General features: G+C 41.3%; 1 long non-coding RNA gene across 1 annotated transcript; it reads left to right on the top strand.

The window, feature by feature from the left end:
* The first annotated feature begins 1,608 nt into the window (after positions 1-1,608).
* Positions 1,609-6,894, top strand: LOC116898890. Its single transcript, XR_004387673.1, has 2 exons — positions 1,609-1,942; positions 6,100-6,894. It is a non-coding gene; the product is annotated as an uncharacterized LOC116898890 (long non-coding RNA).
* Positions 6,895-8,618: the final 1,724 nt, after the last annotated feature.

Below are 8,618 nucleotides of genomic sequence, written 5' to 3'. Positions count from 1 at the left end.
GGGAACCACACAGGAAGGAGCCCGTATCTGACATGGTAGAAAGGAAGGGCACTATCAAGGCCCCTGGAGCTGTGTCAGATGAGCAAAAGTGCCAAGGAAGGGCAATTTGAGCTTCAACGAATCATGACTACAATTTCATAAAAGAAAGATGCTTTCGATGAAAACCTCCTGAGTCAGTAACAAATTAAACAGAGCAGCAAGATATAAAATTATATAAATGACGGTCATTGTTTGGGACACCAAGCAATCATTGGAAAGAAGAGGCTAGATCAACCTATTTTACAGTGCAGACTTAAAAGGAACTGTCCTAGGAATAAATTGAACAAGACATGTAAGCATCCGATAGGGAAAACACTAGAAAGTCTTGCTGAATGTCACAAAACTGGTTGTTTGTTTTTTTTTTAATGTAAAAGGAAAAATAAACTCTGCTCTTCAATAGGAAAACACATCAAATTATTGTCCATTTCTCTAAAAGTATTTTAATGGAGCTATATTCTATAGTTTATGTGGGAAAAAAAATATAGAAGCCAGCCATTATGAGGCAGGCCTAACCCTTTCAGACATTGCAATAGACTGTACAGACTATAATTAAAATGGGGAAAATTCAAATATGACAATATTTAACCTATGCGGAAAAGAAAAAACATAGATCAGGATCCATATACAGTGTAGAAATTAACATAGGTGGTGTTTCACATCCCCGGAGGTAAAGAGGACAGGGGATTTTATAAAATTAACTTGTTAGAATAGGTAGACAGCCATTTGAAAACGGCCAAATCATCTAGTTAGAATTTCCACCGGTCTTATCAATATGCAGAAACAGTCAAATAGAGAGAGTGAAGAGCTTTCTGGAAGGACACCCGCCCTAGTCAATGTCACAGAAACAGCAAGAGAGAGTGGAGAACTAAACTAAACAGAAAGAAGCCAGATAATTGACATCTAAATGTGTTAGGTGATCAACTTAATCCTAGATTTAAATTGTACCAACAAATAATAAAGTAAAAAAGAATAATTTTGGAACAACTGAAGAAATTAAATCATATTAACTCTATCAGATAGAGGTTAATAAACTTGTTACATTTCCTGACTCCTGCTATATTTTAAGCCTGTGGGATAGCCGTCAAATACAGGCACATGCTTAGCAGAATTCGAGTACATTTTTGTTTTTCAGAATCAGGGAGATAAGAGGGGTGGAGATTGAGCTGGCACCTAGAGACTAGAAATCAGAGATGCTTCAAAATACTAAGTCACTACAGCTTATGGACACAGAGTCTGATCACCTAGTCCAACCACCAAGGATGGTCGAGAAACCCCGATGGAGAAAAATCGCTTATTCTGAGACATTAGGTTGAAGCACAGGATCTTGCGTTTACATGGGTCTAGCATGGATGTTATTTCTGGTGGAAGACAGACACTGTTTACAACTAATTCAGAATCCTGTGTGTGTTCTTCCGCCCTCAAGCACCAGCAGCAACCGGTTCTTAGCCACAACTCGGCGAGCGAGCCGCCCAAGCTAAGCGGTGGGTGTGGTCTGCGCATGGGCGTGGCCTGTGCGATGGGCTGGACATGGCTGGGCACCGCGCGTGCGTAGAGCTGTCAGCCGCACCCACGCCGCGCTTCTACCAAAGTTGCAAAGCCACCAGCAGGCAGACCTGTCAGAACGGAGAAGATCCCGGCGACCGAAGAAAGGCAAAACCGTTCCGTGTGGGCTGCCCGGAGTGGCATCGAGTCTTGTTCGAGTCCGAAGAGCTTCCTGCTACTCTAAGCCGGTTTAAGTGATGCGAGTATCCTCCTCTTGTCCCACCCGGTCTGCGTCCTGACACCTAGTGGACTCCGCCCCAGGAGTGCGAGCATCCTGAACGTTCAAGGTGTCCTGCGCAGCGGAAGGCATCCGGCCACACCCGGAACCTCGCTGGTCCCTCGCCCGCCAACGCCAGTCCAGGTAAAAAAAAGAAAAAAGAAAAAAAGAAAAAACTTTGCGTCCCTTAAGATTAGCCTGGAGAGTCGTGGATTAGAGAGTTACCAGTTCTGTGAACACCCCCACTCCCTGTTGAAGCGCGAAATCTGTCACGTACTCTTCTTTCACAACCTTGTATAGGAGGAGGAAATACCCACTTACGGCCAGGGGGCCTTACACGCTTGCAGATTGCAATGGCCAAGTAAATTCTTCACTTTCTAGGAACCGGCACTACTTTCCTGGTGCTTGCAGAAAGGATCCAGATCCTGTAAGGATGCCCAGGCTTGGTTTGCACAGGTTCTGAACACTGCCCAGGGAATCCCGAACGCCTGTTTGCTCCTCCTCCCAGGACTGGTTACTAGTCAAGACCACCAGGAACCCCTCAGAACAGTGGCCAAACCGACTAGCCTTTTATTCTGAAATAGTCACTTTCCGTGGGTAGTAAACGCTAACGTTTTGAATAAATTAGAGTAAAAAGGTAAACTATTGTATTTTGATAATTGCTCATTTGTTGTGATATGTCCAGTGTGATCATTTCAAACATACTGAAAAGAGTATAGTAAACTGTTGAAATTCTACATAATCCGATTAAACTTAGAACAACTTGTTTTTAGCCCTTTGTTTTTGCTTACTTGGTAAGACTACTTACTGAAAAATAAGGTTTGTTGAAGCTGTTTGACATTTGTTGAAAAAAAAACAGCACAGAAAATACTACACCAATTACAAATAAAGTTTAGCACTTAAACAAACCTACTCTGGCAACAATCTAGATGATATAATCTAGTATAAATCTCCTTCATTCCAGTCCGGAAAAAAAAATAGCACATTCACCCTAAATATAGACATTGCCTTAGCCTTAAGTGTTCTAGACTTTGTTCCTTCTGTCATAATAGTTATTCATCAAATAGTCTATAATGCCCTGCTCCTTTGTTCCACACTGTATTTAAGTGTATGCATGTTGTTTAATGCAATGGGTCTTTGAAAAATACTCTTTTGCGCTTATGTTGTGTGACCTCCGGTGCTTTGGATATACACAAAATATTTTTTTTAAGAATGGTAGTAATGAGATATAGTTCAAGCCATACAATTCATCCATCCAAAGTATGTGATTATTTTTATAATATTCACTTTGTGGGACCAGTCCTGCAGTCAAATTTTACATCATGTTCACCACTTGAAAAGAATTACCCTCCAAAGATATCCCCTGTCCCTTCAGCCCCAAACAACCAACAACCTTGCTTACAGACTTGCCTATTGGGATCATTTTCTAAAAGTTCAATCATGTAGTAAGAAAGTAATTTGTGGCTAATCTCCCATAGTGATACTGTACATTTATTTCCAGGTTTAGTGTTCTTACAGATAATGCTCACATGAATAAATGTTAGCCTTATCTGTCGTCCCATGGATAAACCTCTTTTAATATATATGCCTGAATGTTGAATAGCTCAGACATTCCATTTGCTTACAGTTAGAGTTACAATAAAAGCTTTTGAAATGTACTCATACTAGCCTTGACTGATAAGAAATTTCAGTATTTCACCCTCATCAACATTCGCTGGTTATATGGTGTTGCTTTACAAAAACCTCCACTGACTGGTGACAGAAAATGTCTTTCATGCCATTAGTAGCCACTTACATATCCTGTTTGGTAAAGGGCCATTTGGTTATGTCTGTTGATTATTAATTAAGCTTGACTTCAAACTTATAAATTCTAGCTGGTATTCCACAACCAAATGTACTTTTCTCCTCTACAGCTTGTATTTTAACTCTCTCATTGTTAGATTATTATAAATGTGTAGTTTTTTTCTCCCAGGTAAGCAAGTACCTTGGCCAACCTATAAAGGTCTCTTACCCACAAGGTCACAAGGATGTTTACCTGTATCACCATCTTATGTGTGGGTGTTTGATGTACTACCTAAAATTAATTTGGGAGTCTGGTGTGAATTTTTTTTAAACTTTATTACCTAACTGACCTAAATATTAATTTAAAAATGCAAACTTCTTCTCTTACAATTCTACACCATCACCTTGATCACAAATCAAAAGAAACAGCTTTTCAGAGGCTGGGATTAGTAGAAAAGGAACGTAGACTAGCGTGACAAGTATATCAGATGGTATAGGGTTGGTAAAGGGTTGATTTCACAGGTGCAGACAGAGGCTGTCAAGAGAAATACAAATGGTATAAAAAGAGTAGAATGGAAATCCTAGAACTCAGAAAATAACCGGAACCATCGGAGATTATCATGAAACATGCTTGACTAAACTTGGATTTTTTTTCTGAAGCTAATGTATATTGAGAAAAAGAATGTTGTTGTTTGTTTGTTTGTTTGTTGATAGCCAGGTTTTGGTTAATTTACAACATAGTATGAGGCAACTTAACACACGTGACATTCCCTGAAGGGAAGAAGACCTCGTTAGGAGCTATTTAAGAGGGTAATAGCCAATTTCTGAATTTTACTAAATGCATTTTATCCAGAATGATTACGTGCGTACAACGGAGAACTGATACAGATACCAACTTTGCCATTAGTGGAGTTGACTGTTGAAATAGATAAGTTAAAGGCTTTATGTCTATTTAAACGAGTAAGAGGTCATTTTAAAGGAACACGGTAGGTGGATAATTGCTTTGCTGAGTTGACTCATACGGTGTGTGGCTGTCCTTTAGTGTCAGTTCTGCCTACCCACCAGGCCCACACTGTCACACCAATCTGGACAGTGTCAAAACGTCTTCCCAGGCCTTCACAGCATCTCCTCTGTGCACACTGTGGGCCTGCATTGACTGCTCTCACACAGTCTGCCTCTGACTCCTAAATGCTTAAGCCTCAAACCATGCTGTTATCCTTCCAGCTCAGGGCGCCTCAGGTGTGTCTCCCTTTCCTGAGGCTCCTCCCCTAGATATCCTCTGGCTGCCTCTTTTCTTCTTCAGGTTTTTGTTAAACTACTGTTTTCTCTGTGAGGCCAGAGATAGAAAGAAACAAAAACAAATATTGTCTCTGTGCGTGCATTCGTTTGCTGGGCCTGCCACAGCTGATACACAGACTAAATGACCTGTGTAAGAGAAATGTCTTGGTTGTGGAGGTTAAAAGCTCATGGTCAGGGTGTTCATAAGTTTAGATTCTCTTTTCGCTGAGTGCTTGAGCAACCCCAGTATCTGAGTCCTGTATCCTTCTTCTTGGCAAGGATATGAAATTAGCTTAGGGCCCACCCTACAGTCCTCCTTTTAATCTTTTCTTTAAGTCTCACCTCCAGGGTCTGGACAGATGGCCCTGGAGTTAAGAGCACCTGTAGCTCCTACAGAGGACCAAGGTCTTATTCCTAGAAGCCTTAGCAGACAGCTCACAACTTCTATAACTCTAGCTGCAGGGTGCCTGACACTCTTTTGGCCTCTGTGGGTACCTCAGATACCTACCCACAGACACATGGACATAATTAAAACTACAAGTAAGTCTCCAGATACACTTAAGTTATGGATCTCCGGTTGTAAGGACTTCTATATGAGACTTCTGTAGAGGGAACATAATTTTGTCCATACTACCCATCCATAGTTTATTTTTGTCCATAGTTCTTATTTCAAATACAGTATGTTTGAGTTGCTAATTTATTTGTTTTCTCATTTGCTGTCCCATTGGAAATTTTATGAGGGACAAGTTGGAAGCAGTGTTATCCTCCGTAGTGTCTTTTGAACCTCAGACGAGTTTTAAGAAGCAGCAACAGCAAAAAGAAGTGTTAACACCTTCGCCCATGGCTAGCACACAGGCAGTCTTAAGTTATTCCTAGTAGCTCACTATTATCTCTCTGGGCCTTCTGTAATTTTTTTTCATGAACAAAGAAAACGCTGTAAGGATTCCAGTAAAGGAGACATTTTTTTAACGTTACGTTCGATTTTTCTTAACAGAAAGAATTCTAGCAGTAAAAGATGAAGCTTTTCACCAAGAGTCTTAAGAATGCTGTGTGCTTGTTTCCAGAGCAACCGAGAGCTTTTCACGTTTCATTAGAACGAAGGCTCCTCCGTGCGACACTGGCGTATCCGTCCAAATTGCCAGGGAACCCCTTACTCATGAAAATGCTCAGAGCCAACATCCCAGCGAAAATTGCCCATTCAATCCCAAGTTAACCTGTACCACCTTTTTGTTTTTCCTTAGGTGGTCAGGCTCAGGATGGCTTGTGAGCTTTCAAAGAGGAAGGCGATGGAAGCCAGCAAGTACGCCACCAGCCGGATGAATTGTTGCTCTATGGCTTGCACAAAGTCAAGCAAATTATCTTCTTATATTATGTAATATCTCAACGGCCTGCTTACCTTATTCCTTTAATCTAGGTTATTCTTGAAAGTAGCACTTGAAACAAAAAGTCGATACGTTCTACTGGGAATGTGAAAGAAAAGCCAAGGTAATTGGGGAAGCATTGCCAAGAGCTCAGTAGCTGTTAGACAAAAGCATCCCATGGGTCTTAATAAATTTTTTCTGACATATGTCTGTTCGATGGGCCAGAGAGGAAGGATGGGCACAGTACACACACACACACACACACACACACACACACACACACACACACACACACACACACACACACACACACACACAGAGAGAGAGAGACAGAGACAGAGAGAGACACAGAGACAGAGAGTCAGACAGAGAGAAGCATTTTTCTTCTCTATCAACAGCCATCTCTGTATGAGGATTTCTCCCTTCACATGGCAATTGTGCCATCCCTGTAGGCTGCCAGGGAACCTGCTTGGTACCGCCACATCAGAGACACCTCGAGTAAGGAGGCTGGATGCTTGCAATAGTGCTTGAAGCACTGTTAACAAAGAGCAGGGTCCAGTCTTCCAGAGTCATGACCTGCCTGGATCCAAAGTTGAAAAGACCTGAGAGGTGTAAAAGCAGCCTGTCATACTCTGCATAATACCTTGTTAGGCCTGAAAAATCTATTTGCACTTCTTTCTGTAATCATACTTATGTAGATAAGGTTGGCAGGAGGAAGATTAAATATATTAAAAGGTTTATATATTAAATATATTAAAGGTTTATAACAGTTTTAACCTCAAGTCATGTTTATTTATAAGAGCAAAAGACAGTGGAATTTGGGAAATTAAGAAATGATTCTTGCCTGGTGGTGGTGGCACATACCTTTAATCCAGCACTTGGGAGAAAAAGACAGGCAGATCTCTGATTCCGAGGGCAGCCCAGTCTAGAGAGTGAGTACCAAGACAACCACAGGACCACATAGAGAAATTTTGTCTCGAAAGATTGAAAAAAACAAAGCCTCAAATGTTAGAGTAGGGAGAGAGTCAGTTATCTCTTTTTGAGCAGTCTCATGAACAATCATGAATCAGGAGAAGGGCTGAAAGAAGAAAACTATTTCAAATGTGAGCTTTATAAATTATCGCCACAGACTTCCCCTAAGAGACTGTCTCCTGTTCTTACGATGTACCAGTGACAGAAAACATATGACTAATGGAGAGAAACTGGTAGATATACAAGAAAAAAAGCATTGGGATAATTGCCATTTATAAAGAGCTGTCATGAGCATTTGTCAGAATGTGGCGTGGTGAGTCATTCAACTCAGCATATGTTGAGTCCTACAGAGTGCATGATACTGTCCTATGCCTGTGAACAAGTCATATGTAAAACAATACATCCAAACCCTTAGGGGGGTGTGTCTTTGTAAGGTGTACTCCAGAATATGTACACACTTATATCAAAGTTGTCAAAGGATTCCAAATGCTTGCAGTTTAAGAATCGAAATCCCCAATGACTAAGGAGTTGGTAAATTGAATTAGAAATTAGAATATGTTTTGAAATGAATTCTGATTTTAAAATACTACAAGATAGGGGGTTGGGGATTTGACTCAGTGGTAGAGCACTTGCCTAGGAAGCGCAAGGCCCTGGGTTCGGTTCCCAGCTCCGAAAAAAAGAACCAAAAAAAAAAAATACTAAAGATGGGGTGAAATTAAATGTTTATGGGACCCAGATATGGTGGTGCGTGTTTAATCACAGTGTGTGAAAAAGTAGTTGCAGGGAGCTCAAGGTCATCTATGGCACAAATAGAATTCCAGAGGCTCTGGCTAAAAAGAGAGAGGGGAAGAGAGGGGGAGGAGGGAGGGGGATGAGGAAGGAGGGAGGGATGGGAGGGGAGGAGGGAGAGAGAGGGAGAGAGAGAGAGGGAGAGGAGGAGGAGAGAGAATATCAATCCTCAATGGAAATGCATAGCTGTAAACATCTAAGCATTTATGTTGAAATTCTGTTGAGAGGTTGTTCATGTCTGTAAAAGCCAGGGGATGAGCTTGGGGTACAGTGTCCACAGAGGCCAAAAGACAGTGCTGGATTCCTCTATAATTGGAATTAAGGTTATGAAGTCCCTTCGTACTTGGTACTACCATAGTATCTTGTTTACTAGGAGCCAAACCCCTGTCCTCTGCAAGAGCAGCAAGGGCTCTTCAGCCTGTGACATTTCTGTAGGCTAGTTTTCTTGCTGTTCGAGCAGAAGGATTTGCTGAGTGGAGAGAAAGACTGAAGTTAAAATGAGTGGCTGAATTCTCGTGATAAAGTACTAGTGGGGAGGGAAGGTACACAGACAGAAACGTTCAGAACTCTACAAAGAGATCACTGCTTACCTTTTGTTCAACACTGAACTTCCCGATTCTCAAAGCTGACATGAAATT

The sequence above is a fragment of the Rattus rattus genome, chromosome 4 (assembly GCF_011064425.1).
Source record: "Rattus rattus isolate New Zealand chromosome 4, Rrattus_CSIRO_v1, whole genome shotgun sequence".
In the NCBI taxonomy this organism is placed as follows: Eukaryota; Metazoa; Chordata; class Mammalia; order Rodentia; family Muridae; genus Rattus; species Rattus rattus.
The sequence above is the reverse complement of the archived record's forward strand: the minus strand, read 5'-3'. Positions and strand labels throughout refer to the sequence as shown.